Source organism: Scyliorhinus torazame, chromosome 18 (genome assembly GCF_047496885.1).
Source record: "Scyliorhinus torazame isolate Kashiwa2021f chromosome 18, sScyTor2.1, whole genome shotgun sequence".
NCBI lineage: Eukaryota > Metazoa > Chordata > Chondrichthyes > Carcharhiniformes > Scyliorhinidae > Scyliorhinus > Scyliorhinus torazame.
Window position 1 is genome coordinate 35800296 of NC_092724.1, and position 20431 is coordinate 35820726.

Genomic DNA, 20431 nt, shown 5'->3' on the forward strand with positions numbered 1-20431 from the left:
GTCACTGGCTAATGTGGCACAGACCTAGAGGGTGGTGGCACAGTTGCAGCGTGATGTGGTGCAGTCCCAGACAGAGGTCGTCCATGGCTGGGAGCTTGCAGACACTGGTTGAGATGAAAGCTGGCAGCATCAGGTATCGGGGGAGCCTCACGGAATAGCACCGCTTGCACGCCCATCCTATGAAGTAGCCTGGAGGCCATCAGGCACCCCGAGAGAGGAGGAGGTGACGGGGCCCGTGCCAGTGACGCCTGCAGGGGAGGTGCGGGGACAACGCAGGACTTTGGACCCCCCCCCCCCTCCTGTCCCTGGAACAACTGGTGGGCAGCAGGCAGAACAGGGCAGCACCAGGCATCCTGGGACATTTGAGCAGCTCCTGGGCCAATCCAGGCCTGGTCGCTCCAGAAGGCACCCACCAAAGGGGACCCAGGTCACAGCACGGGAAACACAGCAGGACACCTCCACTCCTGATGTGCTGTCTGGGGATCAACCTAGGCATAGCGTTCGGGCCCATAAGGCCAGAAAAGTAGACACCAGTTAAGTTGACATGAGTGCAGGGCACAGTTTAGTGATAGGAACTAGGGTATGTATCTGTATATATGCTTTCACATTAAACATCTGTGCACAATTACAACCTGCCTCGCTGTTTTGTCAGATGGGTGTGAAGGGTGGGGTAGTCTGGGCTGCCCGCAGAGGGGGCTGGGGATGGTGGGAGGGAATGAATGGACGTTGGGGTGGGTTTGGTCCGGGGACCACGGTTCAGCCAGAGCACACCGCTCTGGGGTCCCACCCTCACCCCCGACCATCCCCACCTCTGCCACCCCAGTGAACCAATATGTGATGGAATGGCCCGTGCCCCTGGCCAGTGACCCCCCCCCACACACACCCAAGTCGGTGAACCTGGAGGCAATCAGAGCAACCCATACGCATTGGCCATAGCGCATACGTTATGCTGCCTCCTGTGCCTCATGTCCTGTCTATCCTCACCTCCCCGCATCCTCCTTGTCAGACGATCTTCTCCAGCACATCGCCCCTTTGCTGCCCGATGTTGTGAAGGATGCAGTAGGTTGCCATGCTGCGGGCAACCCTCCCAGCACCATACTGGAGGGCACCCTCAGAGCGGTCCAGGCACCTGAACCCATCTTCAGGATGCCGAAGCATTGCTCGATCACGCTGCTGGTCACGGTATGGCGCCGTTGTAGCCGGGCTCCGCGCCGGTCTGTGGCCTCCGGATAGGCGTCATCAGCCATGACTGCAGCGGATAAGCCCAGGAGTCAACCCCCCAGCCAGGATTGCACCTCGGAGAGGCCAGGATTCGTTGAGTGTGGCAGGGTGAAAGCATCATGCACATTGCCGAGATATCGGGCACAAACGTGCAGGATGCGTATCTTATGCACACACACCAGCTGCGCGCTCATCAAGTGGAGCCCTTTCAGTTTGTGAAGAGTGGACTGTCATCTGCAGGTGCTCGTAGGGCGACATGCACCCCCGTCAATCACCCCCTGGACCCGGGTCATCATGGCGATGATGGCGAACCCCGCTGCCCGGGCAACCTAGTGGGCTCGGTCCACAATGAAATGGATGTATTATGTTCACTGGGCATATAGGGCCTCCATGAAAGCATGGATGCACCTGTGCACCGAGTTTTGTGAGATCACGGACAGTTGCCCACTGATCGCCTGGAAGGAGCCCGTGGCATAAAGGTTCAGGGCAACCGTGATGCCCCCCCCCCCAAGTGGGTGGCGGCTGGTTGGGGGTGTGGTATGGCGGAGAGTGGGTTACAGGAGTGGTAGGGTGGGGGCACTCTTACGGTTGGTGGCACTCTGCAGAACCAAGGCCAAGGTGGGTGGTCAGTAGGTTGCGCAGCAAGATGGCTGCCTTGCAGGCCGCGGCAAAGGCGGTCTGTGCCTGGACAATGCCCCAGTCCTGTGGGGGGGTCATCCCAGCCTCACGCCCATTCCCCCCCCTCCCCCCCCCCCTCCCCGTCACCCTTCCCACCCCAGTGAAGGGAAGAAGGGAGAATACAGGGTTAGGCCTGCTAATGATATGTCAACGCCGTTTACTGTGTGTGTGGAGGGGAACGCATTACACCGCTGTCGGGGCACTGGAGAATTGAGATTTGGCGTGAAACCGGTGGCAGCAAAACTTTTGGCGTCAGAACTGATTCTCCGCCCAATCGCGCTTCCCAATTCCGGCGTCAGCCGACGGAGAATCCCGCCCATTGAGTCTGCTTCATTCCATAACAGCGGTTTTGCTTATTGTCAAATTTATTGGTCTTACTCTCTTCATCTATCTGCATGTCACACATTCTTTAATTCTCGCAACAATCTCTCTTTACTCCTGTATGTCTCTCACAGGTTTTCATATCTGTTATTTCTATAGTGTTGAGAAAGTGATGCACAACAACCACAGCACTGTGGTACATTACACAGCGGATGTCAAGTACTCAGGCCTGCTCTGCATCTATGATGTATAACTTAATATGTGACACTGAAGCCTTGCACATCTGTCATATGTGCTAAATGTGTTACGATGCAGAGAGTTTGGGCTGGATTTTCTGCTTCCCCACCCCCCCCCCAACAACGGTGTGTTTTCCAGTGGCGGAGGTGGCTTGCCATGGGCTAATGGCGGGATCATCTGGTCCCACGTGGTGGGTGGGGGTCACCGTCAGCCGGATCAGAAGATCCCACCAGTAGCAAGGGCCAGAAAATCCAGACCAATATTATTAAATTATAGCACCTTAGGTGTTATAAGAGTGTTGGAATTTAGCATCCATATAATAATAATAATCTTTATTGTCACAAGTAGGCTTACATTAACATTGCAATGAATTACTGTGAAATGCCCCTAGTCGCCACACTCTGGCACCTGTTCGGGTACACAGAGGGAGAATTCAGAATGTCCAATTCACCTAACAAGCACGTCTTTCGGGACTTGTAGGAGGAAACTGGAGCACCTGGAGGAAACACACGTAGACACGGGGAGAACGTGCAGACTCCACATAGACAGTGGCCCAAGCCGGGAATCGAACCTGGGATCCTGGAGCTGTGAGGTAACAGTGCTACTCACTGTGCTACCGTGCTGCCCACATGTAAGGGAGTTAGAATTGGGTGGAGGGTCCTCCTCTACTGAGTTCCTTTCTCAGTTGTTTACTTTTGGGTTTTGCTACTGCAGCTACTTACATCTTTTGAAAGTTGCACCCACCTTTGGATATTAGTCAAAGGAGTTCCAAGTGAGCACAGTCTCGAAGGGATCTCAATGAATCCCATTGTCTAATTTACGTATCCACGGGTTCTGCAGGGGGGAAGCCAGAATCAGGGAAGGCCATCCTGAGCACCCAAGTGAATTACTGTGTAATATATCTTAGAAGTGTGGCAAGGGGGCACAGTGGTTAGCATCGGCCCCAGGTCACTGCCCATGTGGAGTTTGCACATTCTCCCCATGTCTGCATGAGTCTCATCCCCACATCCCAAAGATGTGCAGGATAGATGGATTGGCCATGCTAAATTGCCCCTGAATACGAGACTTTATAGCAAGTCTTATTTCCTCTGCCACTAAAGGTACTAATGTTTTTGTCCCTGTTAGTCTGTTTGTTTAGAATGTTGCAGATTGTCTCAGCTGCTCCAGTACAATTTGTTACAGCTGCAAAATGTGAGCAGAGTTTTCAGGGCAAGTTGCTGGATGGGGATTTGGCTGAAGACTCCTCAGTGAGATGGAAACTCTTAATAAAATGATTTATTTTTTCAACTTTGTAATTAATCCACCAGGCAGGGAACAGCCTCAAGGAAGAACCGTGTAAGTGTAATAATATTGAATCAACAAAGGATGACAGAGGTATGGAGATGGATTCTCCATAGCCCAATGGCAAAATCATGGTCAGCGTTCAGACAGAGCATGGATTGCCACGCCAAAATCGGGGGCCGGTCTGCCATGCTCCGCCCCCCAAAACTGGCATCATCGTGATGCCCGCCGCACCCAGTTTCAACGGCATTGGCACATCATTGGGAGCCCACCCACAATGCGCCGCCGCCGATGGGCCGGGTTACCGATGACGCGGGCCATGCGTGGTCCCAACCATGCGAGGACCTGGCGTGCCGGCTGCTGACTGTGTCCAGTACCGCCACTCTCGGCTGGGATCCGTGCCGCTGGCCGGGGGGGACTTCTGCTAAGGCTGGGGGAACTGGGGAGTTGGCCAGGGGTGGGCTGTGGAGTCGCCGTTGGCGGGTTGGGGTCGGGCACAGCCGGCGCCATGTTGTATGGCGCGACCGATGCAGGTCGTCAGCCATACCCTTGCGTTGCCCAGAACCGGGCCATTTTCGGTGTGCTCTACGGGAGTTTCAGTCGGAGCCGGTGCTAGCCCCTCGCCAGTACCGGAATCGGTGAGGGTTTCACACCGATTTTTCGGTCGTGAAAGTCCACACATGCTCCGCTGGCGGTAGCACTTAGTCTCCCAAATGGAGAATCCAGCCCATGCACTCTACTGAGTGTCTTTTCACTTACTTTAATGATATACTTGTTTTTTTTTAATAAACATTTTATTGAGGTATTTTTTGGTGTTATAACAGCAACACAATAAACAATGTCCATGAAACTAGAAACCTAGTGCAAAAGCTGTCTCCCTCCCTTAAAGGTCCCACCTTTATTAACCCCCTACTCTAAGCTAAACTAACCCCCCCCCCGCTTCTGCTGACGATTAATTTTCCACGAAGAAGTCGACGAACGGTTGCCACCTCCGGGCGAACCCTAACAGTGGCCCTCTCAAGGCGAACTTGATTTTCTCCAAACAGAGAAAACTAGCCATGTCCGATAGCCTGGTCTCCGACTTCCGGGGCTTTGAGTCCCTTCAAGCTAATAGTCTCCGTCTCCGGGCTACCAGGGAAGCAAAGGCCAGAACGTCTGCCTCTTTCTCCTCCTGGATTCCCGGGTCTTCCGACACAATGAAAATTGCCACCTCTGGACTCAGCGCTACCCTTGTTTTTAACACCGTGGACACGACATCTGCAAACCCCTGCCAAAATCCCCTAAGCTTCGGACATGCCCAGAACATGTGGACATGGTTCGCTGGCCCTCCCGCACTCTTTGCGCACCTGTCTTCCACCCCAAAGAATCTGCTCATCTGGGCCACTGTCATGTGAGCCCGGTGAATGACCTTAAATTGTATCAGGCTGAGCCTGGCACATGTTGCGGATGCGTTGACTCTACTCAACGCGTCCGCCCATAGACCATCCTCTATCTCTCCTCCTAGCTCCTCCTCCCACTTGCACTTCAGCTCCTCGGTCTGCGTTTCTTCTGACCCCATAAGTTCCTTGTAAATGTCCGAGACGCTCCCTTCTCCCAACCACCCTCCAGAAACTGCCCGGTCCAGAATCCCCCTTAAGAGCGGGAAGGTTGACACCTGTTTATGTAGGAAGTCCCGCACCTGCAGATAGCTGAATTTGTTTCCTCTCGCCAACACAAACTTCTCCTCCAGCACCCTCATACTCGGAAAGCTCCCCTCTACAAACATATCCCCCACCCTCTCAATCCCTGCTCTCCACCATATCTGGAACCCCCCTTCCAAACTTCCCGGGGCAAACTGGTGATTATTACAGATTGGGGACCAGACCGATGCTCCCTCTGCTCCCACATGTCTCCTCCATAGCCCCATACTCTCAAGGCCGCCACCACCACGGGGCTGGTGGAGTACCATGCTGGCGGGAATGGCAGAGGCGCAGTTACCAACGCCCCCAAACTGGTGCCCTTGCATGAAGCTGCCTCCATACACTCCCATGCCGACCCCTCCCCAACCACCCACTTCATGATCATGGCTATATTCGCCGCCCAGCACTAAAATTTGGCAGCGCCAGCCCGCCCCCTCCCCGACTCCGCTCAAGCATTACCTTCCTTATCCACGGGGTCTTGCCCGCCCAAACATAAGAACATAAGAACTAGGAGCAGGACTCTGCCATCTGGCCCCTCGAGCCTGCTCCACCATTCAATGAGATCATGGCTGATCTTTTGTGGACTCAGCTCCACTTTCCGGCCCGAACACCATAACCTTAATCCCTTTATTCTTCAAAAAACTATCTATCTTTATCTTAAAAACATTTAATGAAGGAGCCTCTACTGTTTCACTGGGCAAGGAATTCCATAGATTCACAACCCTTTGGGTGAAGAAGTTCCTCCTAAACTCAGTCCTAAATCTACTTCCCCTTATTTTGAGGCTATGCCCCCTAGTTCTGCTTTCACCCTCCAGTGGAAACAACCTGTCCGCATCTATCTTATCTATTCCCTTCATAATTTTATATGTTTCTCTAAGATCCCCCCTCATCCTTCTAAATTCCAACGAGTACAGTCCCAGTCTACTCAACCTCTCCTCGTAATCCAACCCCTTCAGCTCTGGGATTAACCAAGTGAATCTCCTCTGCACACCCTCCAGCGCCAGTACGTCCTTTCTCAGGTAAGGGGACCAAAACCGAACCCAATACTCCAGGTGTGGCCTCACTAACACCGTATACAATTGCAGCAGAACCTCCCTAGTCTTAAACTCCATCCCTCTAGCAATGAAGGACTAAATTCCATTTGCCTTCTTAATCACCTGTTGCACCTGTAAACCAACATTTTGCGACTCATGCACTAGCACACCCAGGTCTCTTTGCATGCACAGCAGCATGTTTTAATATTTTATCATTTAAATAATAATCCCTTTTGCTGTTATTCCTACCAAAATGGATAACCTCACATTTGTCAATATTGTATTCCATCTGCCAGACCCTAGCCCATTCACTTAACCTATCCAAATCCCTCTGCAGACTTCCAATATCCTCTGCACTTTTTGCTTTACCACTCATCTTAGTGTCATCTGCAAACTTGGACACATTGCCCTTGGTCCCCAACTCCAAATCATCTATGTAAATTGTGAACAATTGTGGGCCCAACACTGATCCCTGAGGGATACCACTAGCTACTGATTGCCAACCAGAGAAACACCCATTAATCCCCACTCTTTGCTTTCTATTAATTAACCAATCCTCTATCCATGCTATTACTCTACCCTTAATGCCATGCATCTTTATCTTATGTAGAAACCTTTTGTGTGGCACCTTGTCAAAGGCTTTCTGGAAATCCAGATATACCACATCCATTGGCTCCCCATTATCTACCGCACTGGTAATGTCCTCAAAAAATTCCATTAAATTAGTTAGGCACGACCTGCCCTTTATGAACCCATGCTGCGTCTGCCCAATGGGACAATTTCCATCCAGATGCCTCGCTATTTCTTCCTTGATGATAGATTTCAGCATCTTCCCTACTACCGAAGTTAAGCTCACTGGGCTATAATTACCCGCTTTCTGCCTACCTCCTTTTTTAAACAGTGGTGTCACGTTTGCTCATTTCCAATCTGCCGGGACCACCCCAGAGTCTAGTGAATTTTGGTAAATTATCGCTAGTGCATTTGCAATTTCCCTAGCCCTCTCTTTTAGCACGCTGGGATGCATTCCATCAGGGCCAGGAGATTTGTCTACCTTTAGCCCCATTAGCTTGCCCATCACTATCTCCTTAGTGATAACAATCATCTCACAGTCCTCACCTGTCATAGCCTCATTTCTATCAGTCACTGGCATGTTATTTGTGTCTTCCACTGTGAAGACCGACCCAAAAAACCTGTTCAGTTCCTCAGCCATTTCCTCATCTCCCATCATTAAATCTCCCTTCTCATCCTCTAAAGGACCAATATTTACCTTAGCCACTCTTTTTTGTTTCATATATTTGTAGAAACTTTTACTATCTGTTTTTATATTCTGAGCAAGTTTACTCTCATAATCTATCTTACTCTTCTTTATAGCTTTTTCAGTAGCTTTCTGTTGCCCCCTAAAGATTTCCCAGTCCTCTGGTCTCCCACTAACCTTTGCCACTTTATATGCTTTTTCCTTCAATTTGATACTCTCCCTTATTTCCTTAGATATCCACGGTCGATTTTCCCTCTTTCTACCGTCCTTCCTTTTTGTTGGTATAAACCTTTGCTGAGCACTGTGAAAAATCTCTTGGAAGGTTCTCCACTGTTCCTCAACTGTTTCACCATAAAGTCTTTTCTCCCAGTCTACCTTAGCTAATTCTTCTCTCATCCCATTGTAATCTCCTTTGTTTAAGCACAAAACACTAGTGTTTGATTTTACCTTCTCACCCTCCATCTGTATTTTAAATTCTACCATATTGTGATCGTTCCTTCCGAGAGGATCCCTAACTATGAGATCATTAATCAATCCTGTCTCATTACACAGGACCAGATCTAGGACCGCTTGTTCCCTCGTAGGTTCCATTGCATACTGTTCGAGGAAACTATCGCGGATACATCCTGTAAACTCCTTCTCAAAGCTGCCTTGACCGACCTGGTTAAACCAATCGACATGTAGATTAAAATCCCCCATGATAACTGCTGTACCATTTCTACATTCTTCAGTTATTTCTTTGTTTATTGCCTGCCCCACCATAATGAGCACCAAACAAAGCCAGAGATCACTTTGTTGGCCTGTTTAAAAAAGGACCGCGGAATAAAGATGGGGAGACATTGAAACACGAACAGGAATCTCGGGAGGACCGTCATCTTCACCGTCTGCACCCTCCCAGCTAATGACAACGCATCCCATCTCCGAAAATCATCCTTCATTTGGTCTACTAGCCGGGCCAGATTTAATTTATGCAGGTTATACTTGTTTTTTGAGACATCTCAATTGACAAAGCAGCAACAAATGGTGCAATATTAAAACTCACTTGTCCATTTGGCAAGTAGGAGTACAGTGGAGATGGGAACTGGACTAGTAATCCAGCTAATGCTACTGGAATACAGGTTCAAATTCCAGTTCAGAAGCTGATAGAATTTAAATTCAATTGCAGAAAAGAATCTTTATTTGAAAGCTAGTCTCAGTAATTGTAACCAGGAAACTATCATTGATTGTCCTAAAAGTCTATCAGGTTCACAAATAATATCTAGAGAAGGAAATCTGCCACCCTTGCCTGATGTGACCTACTTGCGAGTCCAGACCCACAGCAATGTGGTTGAGCCTTTATAGCTCACAAGGGCAATGAAGGATGAGTAATAAATGCTAGCCTTTCTGGCGATACCCACATCCCACAAACACATTTTTTAAAAAATGGTAAAGTGCTATGTATTCCCCTGTATAATGCTCCAGCAAGGTATGCTGAAGTATTTGTAAACTTCTTCAGCAATAAATGTTGAATGGATGATCTATCTCGGCTTCCTCCTAAGCTCCCCAGCATCACAGATGCCAGTCTTCTGCCAATTCGATTCACTCCACATGAAATCAAGGGCAGGATTTTCTGCACTCGCCCATGTTCAGAAGTGGGGATATTGCGCAATGTTCAGCACCATTCATGACTCCTCAGATACTGAAGCAATCCATGCCCATATGCAGCTAGACTTGGACAACATTCAGACTTGGCTGATAAGTGGCAATTAACATTCGGGCCACACAGTTGCTAGTTTTTGACAATCTTCAACGAGAGAGAAACTAATCATCTCCCCTTGATATACAGCATTGTCGTCACAGAAGCCTCCACTATCAACTCCCTGGTGGTTACCATTGAGCAGAAACTGAATTTGATCAGCCATGTAAATACTGTGACTACAAGGATAAGTCAAAGTTTGGGAAGTCTGCAGCAAGTGACTCCTGACGCCCCAAAGCCTGTCCACGATCTACAAAGCACAAGTCAGGAGTGTGATGGAATACTCTCCACTTGCCTGAATGAGTGCAGCTCCAACAACACTCAAGAAGCTTGTCAGCATCTAGGACAAAACAGCCCCCTTGATTGGCACTCTATCCACCATCACTGTAAACATTCAGTGTCTCCACCAAAGACACACAGTGACAGTAGTATGCACCATTTATAAGATGCATGGCAGCAACTCACCCAGGCTCTTTCAACAATACCTTCCAAAACCGCAAACTCTGCTACCTCGAAGGACAAAGGCAGCAGATTCAAGAGAACACCACCACCTGCACGTTTTCTTCTAAACCACATATCATCCTGACTTGAATCGACATCGTAATTCCTTTACTGTTGCTGGGTCAAAATCCTGAAATTTCCTTCCTCACAGTACTGTGGGTGTACCTGGCCTGCAAGGGTTCCACAAAGTGGCTCGCCACCACCTTCTCATGCACAATTAGGTTTGGACAATAAATGTTGGCCTAATCCAACTCATGAAAGAATAAAAAATAAAGTCACCAGTAAAGTGCTTTTCAAATGCAATCTAAGGCCAAATTAAGCAAAATGTTTAATATTTGCTTTTGGTAACAAGTTAGTTTCTTACACACTTCTTCCCAGGACCAAGTTACAGGTAAGATTATGGTACCACGTTTTGACACCTTGTTCCACATCGCTCTTGCTCTACTCTTCACAGGGAACAGTCCCTGCTCCTAAATGTTCATTCATCTCTGCAGGACCCCCTGCTGCAGGATCTCTAAAGTTTCATCCTGGAAGGGTATCATTTATCATCCTGAATTAGCTGCTGCCCTTGCAGTTCATCAATAGCAGTATAGTTTTAATTTAACCAACAATCCGTTCAAAGTTAACAGTGCCAAATGCCTTTTTGCTTCATGCATTGCATGATAATATTGCACTGCAATATTATCTAAAGATTTTCGCCTTCTAGAAGAGCATTAGGTCATTCAATAGCACTTTAGTTGTAAACAGTGCATAACATTTCAGCTCCTGCTGTCACATCCCTAACAACCACTTTCTCTTGCTTTCTTTGTGCATCACTGTGCTGAACGGTTACTGCCTTGTCATCATGTTAGGTGGTGTCCCCTTTAAGACCGGGCTTGGAACCCTGGGGACTCCGCCTCTGGCTCCGCCCATCTGTGAGCCAGATATAAGGGGCTGCCTTGTTGGCTGTGCAGCAGTTAGCACACGTCTCGGCTCTAGCATAGCTCTTAGTCTATTAAAGCCTTTTTTACCGTTTACACTCTAAGCGTCGTTATTGAGGGTACCACAATCACTTATCTCAAAGTCTCTCATTTTCTCTTAATACCACAGCAATCTACAGTTAGCCTCAGGACTCAAATTCTTCGATAGCTGCAGAAATTACTGTGTATCTCCCCAAGTATGGTAAGAGGATGAACAGTCTTAAGACCTCAGAGACAGAGATAGAAGGTCGTAGTGCATGGGGCAGGGGGTTAGGGTGGGGTATAAACATGTTTTTGGGTAATAGTGGCAGAGGGTTTGGAGAAAGTCTCAGAGGAATCAGGTTAGTTAGAGGGAGTTGGCAGGACATGTTAGCTTAAGTGCAATTATCTCTTGTCCAGACCAGTTTTGCGGCAAATATGATTTTCTAAGGCGCTTTTTATTGCAGTGGTTGCAGAATGATGCCATCTGTCATCCAAATATCTGGAGCCATCAATAACATAGGAATGGCACTGCCACTCAGTCACACCTCTCCTGATTTTTCCTACTTCCACCTTCTTCAAATTTCCATCCCATTTTCCTGGATTGTGGCTGATTATATATGCAAAGTGGCTTCCTGCTGGGATCTGTGCTACATTAAGGACAATGTACCATGGCAACGAGCAGGCCTACATCCAGGCCCTAGCTAACACGGTGTTGCAGTTTCTCCCCTGCCGCTCAGCAGGAATTTCAGCCATAATAAATAGAGGAAAATGCTGGAAATACTCAGGAGGTCAGGCAGGATGTGTGGGTAGAGAAATTGTGTTTATCTTTTGGGTAGATGACCTGTCATCAGAACTGATTACAGATTTTCAGTTTCTGCAATATTTTACTTTTGGGTGTAGTTGGAATTTCAGTGACCTGACCAAAGACTGTTCCACCATATTTACTCAATAAAATTACATACGATTACACAGGATGTACGGCACAGAAACAAGCCATTGGGCCGCCCCTTATGCACCACTAGAAACTCTACCCATCTTTTATCATCTAAATCTCCATCATAACCAGCTACTCCCTTCCCCTGCAAATGGTGGTCCAGCTTATTTGTTTCAACCACTCGATGTGGTAGTGAGTTTCAAACTCTACTGAAATGTATACCCACAAATCTCTGGTATCATCTTTGTAAATTTTCCCTGCACCCTCTCCAGTGTCTCTACATCCTTTTTATTATGGTTCAGAGGAACACGTCAGAATGGAATCCCGATGAATTCCTGCCACCTGGCTCCCAGACTTCTTCGGAGAGAGGAATTTGGGACACAAAGGACAGCGGTGGGCAATCAATCAAGGCTGTTAAGTACTCAATTGTTAACAATTTTGAATTGAATTTTAAATGTTCTCTGGGGCGCGTGGGTTCCAGAGAGCACCAGTGCCTTGTCAGCTCAAGGGAGACAAGACTTCAGTGGCGAATGAATGGTGGCTGGAAAGGGCAGGCATTAAGTACATTTGTGTTGTTCAACAGGCAGGATGAGGTTCAGTTCAACAAAGGATTGAAAACTTGGAGGGATTGCAGAGCGTGAGATTGTATCAGAGAGTATTTATTGGAAGGGTGATTCCCAGGTTACTCCAGCTTGTACAGGCAGCATTCGGGGGTTGATTGGCTTTGAATCCTGAGGGTACCGTTTACTGATGGGTGGAATGCATTCTGAGTTTGTCTGCTCCAGTGATGAGAGATTGGGAGCAGCAACATCAGCCTCAAGAGGGTGCGGGGAGCGTGGTGAGGAGGGCCTATAATGCAGGATAATGCTTGAAGAAGTCGCTACCCAGCTGAAAAGGTTTTTACAGACAGAGGCTTACCTTCCGGGAGATGCAGTGTCCTCAAATGTAGGTTCCATTCAGATGCAGCTGATGAGGCCAAAACTCTATTTATTTCTCTCCCGGAGGCAAACAGCCTCCTCAACCCTTGTAAATTGCTCATAAATTGTTCTTCGTTTCCGCATCCAATTAATTGGCCAGAATCTTCCTCCACCTCCAAAATATCTGTTATAACCTGCCTGCTTACCATTGGCTGGGGACTAATGACAATCCCACAATCCTGTGGGAGTATGAGCTTCCCCAATGAGGGGGGCGGAGAAATCATTAGCAGGCTCCCTGTATAAATAAAGCTGGCCAGTTTGGAACCAGCAGGAAGGAGTGAGCAGCAAGCAAAGTTGCTGCTGCTGTTGTATATATATGTTATTGTAAATAAATGTTATTTCTTTGTATCCTTAAAACCCGTGCTGGATTCTTCGTGGCCCTCACAAAACTGGCAACGAGGGTTAAAGTGAATAGCTGTCTACACTGCTGAAGCCGCCTCCATGGATTTTTGTTGGATACAGTTTGGAAGTTGTTTTCTATTACACCATGCCTCTGTACGGACGTTTGGATGTTTTTGATGCTGCGCTGGAAAGCTGGAACCAGTATGCACAACGGATGCGTTACTATTTCCGGGCAAACAACATCACCGAAAACGATCGCCAGGTGGTCATATCGCTCACCGCCTGTGGCCCGCATACATTTGGGGTGATTAGGAGCCTTACATACCCAGCTGCGCTGGACACCAAAACGTTTGATGAACTTGTGAACATGGTGGGGCAACATTTTAACCCAACCCCTTCCACAGTAGTCCACCGTTACCAGTTTAATACCGCTGAGAGGACCCCAGGAGAATCCCTTGCCGACTTTCTATCCAGGCTAGACAGGATTGCGGAGTACTGTGACTATGGTGAGACCTTGTCAGAAATGTTACGCGACCATTTGGTTTGCGGTATTAACAATGCGGCCACCCAGAGAAAGCTGTTAGCTGAGCCAACATTGACTTTTCAACAGGCAATTCAAATAGTATTGTCCCGAGGAGTGCAGGAGCTACAGGGAATGGAGGTGCATCCTTGGGGCGCAACCCCTTCCATCCGAAAACGTCTCCCCGCACTCCTGCGGTATCTTGGGCGAGGCGGCGTCTGGATCGACGCCAGTGGCCGTCGGACATTCCTCCCCGAAGGGAGCCTTCTCCAGAACCAATGGATGAGGAGCCATGTCCGTGTCAGACTTGTAGGCGCCGACCCCGTCACGGACTCCGGTCCTGGGGGCGCCAGAGGTGCCGTCGTTCCGACCGAAACTGGGACCAGCCCAGGGGCCGTACCTTCCATGTGGATGAACCTGCGGCGACTACTCCTGAGGACGTGGAGACGGAGGACGACTGCCTGCAGCTGCACTGTGTGGCAGCTCCCCGTGTGGTCCCCATTAAGTTAACAGTACGGATCAATGGTCACCCGCTTGAGATGGAGTTGGACACTGGCGCAGTGGTCTCCGTGATCGCCCAGAGGACATTCGACCGCATCAAGCAGGGTATACAGACCCTTACATTAACCGACACACAGGCCAAGTTAGCCACCTATACGGGGGAACCATTGGACGTTGCAGGAACTACGATGACCCCTGTTGTCTATGGACGCCAGGAGGGCCGTTTCCCACTTATCGTGGTGCACGGCCATGGGCCCAGCCTGTTGGGTCAAGTCTGGTTGCGCCATTTGCGGTTGCAGTGGCAGCACATCCTCCAAACAGTTTCTGGAGGACGATACCCAGATGTATTCCAGCCCGGTTTGGGGAAAATAAAAGGGGCCGTAGCCCGTATCCAAGTCGAACCAGGAGCCAGGCCACGCTATTTCCGGGCGCGTCCGGTGCCTTACGCCTTGCTCGAGAAGGTAGAAGGGGAGCTCACTCGTTTGGAGAGTTTGGGTATTATCAGGCCCGTCTGTTTCGCTGACTGGGTAGCGCCAATTGTACCTGTAATGAAGCCAGATGCCACAGTTCGCGTGTGCGGCGACTATAAACTTACAGTGAATACGGCTTCCCGACTCGACCGATATCCAATGCCTCGCATAGAGGATCTCTACGCGAAGCTTGCAGGCGGACTCTCGTTCACAAAATTAGAAATGAGTCACGCCTACCTACAGTTGGAGCTGGACATTGCCTCCCGGCCATATGTAACGCTTAATACACACCGGGGCCTGTATGAATATACACGTTTGCCCTTTGGAGTATCCTCTGCCCGCGCTATTTTTCAACGCGTTATGGAGGGCATTTTGAGAGGTTTACCGTGTGTCGCTGTCTACTTAGATGACGTTTTGATCGCAGGGACGTCAGAGCAGGAACATTTGGGAAATCTGGAGGCTGTCCTTAGACGCTTTTCGGAGGCTGGAGTCCGTTTATGTCGCACAAAGTGCGTCTTTCAGGCGAAGGAAGTAGTCTACCTGCGTTATCAGGTGGACCGTGAAGGTTTGCACCCCGTCGCAGAGAAGGTGCGCGCGATTCAACAGGCCCCCGCCCCGACTGACACTATGCATCTTCGTTCTTTTCTCGGCCTCGTAAACTATTACGGGAAGTTCCTCCCCAATCTGGCAACTACACTGGCCCTGTTGCACCTTATGCTAAAGAAAAATCACACCTGGGTTTGGGGTCAGTCGCAAGAAACCGCTTTCTGGTGGGTAAAACAACAATTGTCGTCATCTGGGTTACCAATCCACTATGATCCTGGAAAGCCTTTGTTCGTCACATGTGATGCATCCCCGTATGGTATTGGGGCCGTCCTGTCCCACCAGATGGGGAACGGGGCTGCGGCCGATAGCTTTCGCCTCCCGCACATTGACTGCAGCGGAAAAAAGTACACGCCGATCGAGAAGGAGGGCCTGGCAGTGGTCTTTGCGGTGAAACATTTCCACCAGTACGTGTATGGCCGCCATTTCACTATCGTGACAGATCATAAGCCTCTGTTGGGACTTTTCCGAGAGGATAAGCCAATACCGCCCATTGCTTCCGCACGGATTGAGCGCTGAGCTTTCGTACTCGCTGCATACGAGTATTCTCTGGAGCACAAACCAGGAACGCGGATAGCAAATGCCGACACACTGAGCCGATTGCCTTTATCGACCGGCCCCATGTCGACCCCCACGACCGGTTAGGTGGTTGCAACCCTACATTTTATGGACACCTTGTCTGTCACAGCATCACAGATCCGTGAGTGGACCCAGAGGGAGCTAGTCCTGTCAAAGGTTCGGCACATAGTCCTGTATGCTGGACAGCATAGACAGCTCCCAGGCGAGTTGCGGGCATTTTCCTCCAAGCTGTCAGAATTCAGCGTGGAAGACGGCATCCTCTTGTGGGGGACGCGTGTGATTGTCCCGGAAAAAGGACAGGAGCTGATACTAAGAGACTTGCACAATGGGCATCCAGGTGTGACCAAAATTAAGATGTTGGCCCGGAGTTATGTCTGGTGGCCAGGCCTCGACACCGACATTGAGAAGGTGGCCCAACACTGCTCCATTTGCCAGGAGCATCAGAAGCTTCCGCCGGCCGCACCCCTACATCACTGGGAATGGCGATGGTGGCCTTGGGCGCGCTTGCATGCGGATTTCGCCGGCCCTTTTAAAGGATCCATGTTCCTTCTATTAATCGATGCCCAGTCTAAATGGATAGAGGTGCATAAGATCGGAGGCACAACAATTGAGAAGATGCGTTTGTCTTTCAGTGCGCATGGCCTCCCCGAGGTGCTGGTCACGGATAACGGCACTCCATTCACAAGTGCGGAGTTTGCGAGATTCATGAAGATGAACCGCATACGCCATATCAGCACTGCCCCTTACCACCCGGCTTCAAATGGGTTGGCGGAGCGCGCAGACATTCAAACGAGGCAAAGGAAGCAGTCTTCCAGGTCAATGGACACGAGACTGGTTTTCGTACAGGACCACCCCCCATGCGGTGACTGGGGTAGCTCCCGCAGAACTCCTACTGGGCCGGAGACTGTGCACCCGGCTTAGCATGGTTTTCCCGGACATTGGCGCAAAAGTACGCCGCACACAAGAACGGCAGGGACATGGTTTTTCTCGGCATCGGACGATTCGGCAGTTTTGTGAGAGGGGCAAGGTTTAGAGTAGATGTACGAGGCAAGTTTTTTACACAGAGGGTAGTGGGTGCCTGGAACTCGCTACCGGAGGAGGTGGTGGAAGCAGGGACGATAGTGACATTTAAGGGGCATCTTGACAAATACATGAATAGGATGGGAATAGAGGGATACGGACCCAGGAAGTGTAGAAGATTGTAGTTTAGTCGGGCAGCATGGTCGGCACAGGCTTGGAGGGCCGAAGGGCCTGTTCCTGTGCTGTACATTTCTTTGTTCTTTGTTTTCGCCCGGTGACCCAGTGTTCGTTCGCAATTTTGCTGGTGGTGCCCAGTGGGTTCCTGGCGTAATCTTTCGCCAAACGGGCCCTATATCTTACCAGCTGCAAGCCCAGGGTCGTCTGCAGCGCAAACATGTAGACCACGTTCGGTCAAGAAGACTATCCCTTCCAAAGATTCCCCACCCCCGGAGCTCATTTCTACAGCCACAGAGACCAGATACAATGGAAAGTAGTCCTCATAATCTTCCTCTGGTGCCTCACTCAAAGCCTGCGCAGGTCGTTACAGAACCGTGTGGAGATAGAGACGCCGAGATGACGGAGGCAGCGGACTCTGACTCCGAGATGGAGACACAGGAAGCATCAGAGGGGGAATCCTCGGGCCCACAGGCCGTGGATGTACAACCGTCACATCGTTCATCACGGAAGCGCCGTTCTCCATCTCGTTACACGCCGCCCGATCCAGCGCCTCGTGCAAATGGTGTCCGGCCTGCGTGAAAACGAGTCCGACGCCCTCCTTCGCCAGGGTCTTCGGTGGATTCCTTGGACTTTGGGGGGGAGGGATGTTATAACCTGCCTGCTTACCATTGGCTGGGGACTAATGACAATCCCACAGTCCTGTGGGAGTATGAGCTTGCCCAATGAGGGGGCGGAGAAATCATTAGCAGGCTCCCTGTATAAATAAAGCTGGCCAGTTTGGAACCAGCCAGGAAGGAGTGAGCAGCAAGCAAAGTTGCTGCTGCTGTTGTATATATATGTTATTGTAAATAAATGTTATTTCTTTGTATCCTTAAAACTCATGCTGAATTCTTCGTGACCCTCACAAAAATATCTCTTAAGTCCGAGTTGTCTTACAGTAAAACCAAAATCGTAGTTCATGCTTTTGTAACCTCAAGCACCTTCCTTGACGCTTGCCTTGTTAGTTTGCCTTCCTCCTTCAAAAATTACAACTTGTCAGAATAATATGGTCCGCATCTTATCCCATACAAAACCTCCCATTGCTATCACTATAACGCTCTGTTAGCTTCCAATCCTTAAAGAATTTATAATAAGATCCGCACCCATGCGTTAAAATATAGTCGTCGCCTTGCTCTACCCACCTCAAGCTGTACCTTCATCATTTATCTATGATCTTTTGCTCCTTGGACATTGACCTACTTCTTGTTTCCTTTTCTGAAAAGCATTTGCAGTCATTACAGTATATGGCTGACAAAGAGGTACCAGATGAATGATAAGATATGTTGTTTGTTTATTTCTGTTTCCTTGCATCAATTCTTAGTTGTCAATTTCAGGCTCTATCTGCATGCCACTGGACAGGGCGGCACGGTAGCACAGTGGTTAGCACTGTTGCTTCACAGCACCAGGGTCCCAGGTTCGATTCTTCGCTTCGGTCACTGTCTGTGCGGAGTCTGCACGTTTTCCCCCTGTCTGCGTGGGTTTCTTCCAGGTGCTCCGATTTCCTCCCACAACTCCCGAAAGACGTGCTTGGTAGGTAATTTGGGCATTCTCAATTCTCCCTCCGTGTACCCGAATAGTGCTGGAGTGTGGCGACTAGGACATTTTCACAGTAATTTCATTGCAGTGTTAATGTAAGCCTACTTGTGACAATAATAAAGATTAAATTAGAAAATAGAAGTCCATGAGACGCCAGCCAGTAAGTCACCAGGCCAATTGTAATTGCCTGCCAGTCAGTTTCTATCGATTGGTAAGGATAAAACCGCTCTCAATAATCAACATAATTATATCTGAATTGATCTCGCACTGTTGGAACAGCTCAATGCTATTCACATGATCATGGCGTGTATGATCAAATCATAAATTAATTTGATTAATTACATTTTTTTTCTTCTTAATCCTTAATCAGGAAAGCAACATTTTTATAATCTACTTGGTGACATGAGAAATAAATTCAAGTTTCTGAACTGCTACCCAGGCAAAATTCCTCCTAACTAAATACATGAGTTGGTAGATTGGCAACCCTCCAGGTGGCAGAATATGTTAGCTGTGTGATTCAGTAATGTTGGGGAGTGGGGGAATGTTCTGCAGACCTTGCTCATAACCCTCAAAAACCACAAACTCCAGTAGAAAATGTTCCACACTTACTTATTAAGCAACAGCTTTCATGCCCTCAACCCCAGAGTAAACATCTTTTGTGACGTGTTGTTTTGCCCATCTCTGCCTTGCTCTTCTAAATACTTCTGAATAATCATCCAATAATTCATAGAATCAGTTCAGAAATAACTTGCATTTAATTCCAAGGGTAATATGATAAACAGCTATGGGACGTGAATTAGGTTTCACAAGGGGGTGGGGGGGGGGGGGGGTCACAGAATACTCATTGACATCATTAACTTTTAAAAAGAAATTCAAACTCCCAGTTATTACCTGAAAGAACTATGTCACAATGTGGGCGGCACAGTTGCACAGTGGTTAGCATTGTTGCTCCACACGCCAGGGTCCCAGGTTTGATTCCCGGCTTGGGTCACTGTCTGTGTGGAGTCTGCACGTTCTCCCTGTGTCTGCACGGGTTTCCTCTGGGTGCTCCAGTTTCCTCCCACAAGTCCAGAAAGATGTACTTGTTAGGTGAATTGGACATTCTGAATTCTACCTCTGTGTACCCGAACAGGAGCCGGAATGTGGCAACTAGGGGCTTTTCACAGTAACTTCATTGCAGTGTTAATGTAAGCCTACTTGTGACAATAAATATCATTATTATTATTGGGTGGGTTTCCTCCGGATGCTCCGGTTTCCTCCCACAGTCCAAAGATCTGCAGGTTAGGTGGATTGGCCATGATAAATTGCCCTTCGTGTCCAAAATTGCCCTTAGTGTTGGGTGGGGTTACTGGGTTATGGGGATAGGGTGGAGGTGTTGACCTTGGGTAGGGTGCTCTTCCCAAGAGCCGGTGCAGACTCGATGGGCCGAATGGCCTCCTTCTGCACTGTAAATTCTATGAAACTCTATTATGTTTTACTTGTCCTGCAGAATAATTAACCAAAGCAAGTACGATATTTTGCAAACCCTTAAAGAACGCAACAGACGATTTCCTGTTCTGTTTTTAATTCCATCTAAGAGGGTCCTACAATTTAATTTTCAGGATCCTGAGGTTTCTTGTGCTTCACCTGGGGCCAAACCAAAGTGTGCCACAACTCTCGAGAATTCTCCTCAGTTCCCAATCTGCTACTTAAATTTCAAGACCTATCTCTCCCATTACGATCTCTTCCACTAGCTTTACCAGGGGCTTGTTTAGCACAGTGGGCTAAGACAGCTGGCTTGTAATGCAGGACAAGGCCAGCAGCGGGGCTTCAATTCCCATTTCAGCCTCCCACGAACAGGTGCCGGAATG